We start from the raw sequence: 2247 nt of genomic DNA on the forward strand, positions 1-2247 counted from the left end.
ACGCTAAGCCACAGCCAAAAGTGTGTAAGTTGGAGTGAGTGAGACAGGCCTACCGTGTGGGTTTTCCTTCTCTCTCGTACTCATACATTTAAGCAGGTTGTTGCAGTTCTTGAGTACGATTTTTCATTTTTAAAGTTGAAAAACGGAATTAAATGAGTATTAGGGCTATCAGTATTAGATCACAACCTTTTCTCTTAAATAGTGTGATGTATTTGTCGTAAAATGCGTAGAATTGAATAAAAATATGACCGAGAAATGGTGATGTATTGTGTTGCATTAGGATGCAAGAATGGGCATGTTAAAGGAAATGAAATACCATTTCACATGTAAATTAAACATTTTTAGTCTATTAATTAATTTGAAGAAACCTTTTTGTTTTACATTCATTTCCAATACTTTTTTCTATATTGATCAGTTTATTTGACCAAAAATAAAACAACAAATTTGGTTATATTCCTAGTATACGGTGATAGTTTCTATGCTAATTGAAAATTTAGGCCTACTTTATAGCATCTAAAATAAAGAAACATAGTTGAAGAACAAATTAATCCTTATTCAAAAAAGAATAAATACAAATGATTAATAATTCTGTGTTATCATCATGAGATGACATAATTTATGTTAGGTACCTACTTTCATTTTGAAAAATATGATATTGATATTGCAGCTGAATTGTGATTAATTTTTGAAACCTTTCCATTTCAAATAAATAATCGTTCAATTTACAATATTATAATCATTATTTAGCATATTTTACTGTTTGCTTATCATATGGTCATAATTATAATACAATTGATATAAATGTTTCTTCATAGATTTCTTTGCATCATTTCTGAAACTCCCACACTTACATGATTTAAAATGTTATCAGAATACCTAGTATATTGCTATCATTACATATTCAATAATCCTGTGTTATTGAATCATCATGAGTCCACATAATTCATATTATTCACCTACTTTTATTGTAAGAAATATGAGATTGTTATCAGCTGAATTGTAATTAATTTTTGAAACCTTTTCATTTCAAATTGTTCATTTTACTCTGGTAATTATGTAGCATATTTTACTGTTTGCTTATCATAGTCATATAATATAATAAAATGTTTCCTCGTTATTTGCTCCATTTCTGAAACTCCCACTCTTACATGATTTGAAATTACACCAATGCACACCTACATAATTCTACATTCATAGCCTGCTGTAAGTAGGCCTATATCATTAAATTGAGATATTTCCTTAAACAATAAATCATAAATCTTTCCTTTTACAATAAATCATATAATCCAAAAAACAATAGTATATCCTATCAAAATAAACATAAGACTGTGTTTAATAGTTTCAATTAAACACAGCCCTCCTTTGGACTGTGTATGAACAAAACTCAGGATTGGAATAATAAGGACTATGAGCCTGTTTTTTCATTCCCAATCATTTCATGACAGTTTATATTTGTCCTTGTTAATAAAATAAAAATGAATAAATGATACACTTCTCTGAAATCTGGCCCAAAGTTATTCCCTTGCTTGTGAAAAGTTGACAATACTAAAACTACTGCAGTCACAAATGAAAAAAATCTTTTCTTTATTCATATTCAACCTATTTCATCATTTTTGCTCTCAAAGAGTTAACAATGAACTGCTTAATAAAGGAAAAATAACGCTTCCATGGAATAAGACATACAATATAGAAATAAAATAGAAATTGAAACTGTGCAATGCATTTTTCCATAAGAGCCAATGTGTTACAAAATGACGAATCCCACAGCAATGCGGGTTGCCTATCTTTACCAGCTGCCTCACTTTCTTTGTGTTGCTAGCCCATTCCAGTTAGTATAGGGTTCAGTGATTTTAGCTCGTTGGTACAAGACTTAGACCAGTTATAGAATAGACATGGCCCATTGTATATTTATACTGAAAGTCGATGAAGCCAACATCTACTGCCATATCACCAAATCGTGATGTCAGCATCGGATAGAAAACCTTTTGTAGAGTTTGTTTATATTGTTTTCCATAGCAGATTGTGTCTATTCCAGCCAGTGGCGAGGCGTGGAATACTCCACCGGTCATCACAGTTGGTCCCCTCCCCCACTCGAGTGGCTCCAAGTGGCCTCTTCTGGGAAATGTTAGAAATACTACGTAGGGATGGGCAAAGTAGCTCTTTCTTCTTGTGATCGGATCAAGATCGCTCGCTCACCAAAATGAGTCGGTTCTCAAAAGTAGCTCCTGTGAGCCATTTAAAGAGCTA

This window comes from Nilaparvata lugens, chromosome X, assembly GCF_014356525.2.
Source record: "Nilaparvata lugens isolate BPH chromosome X, ASM1435652v1, whole genome shotgun sequence".
NCBI classification, from domain to species: domain Eukaryota; kingdom Metazoa; phylum Arthropoda; class Insecta; order Hemiptera; family Delphacidae; genus Nilaparvata; species Nilaparvata lugens.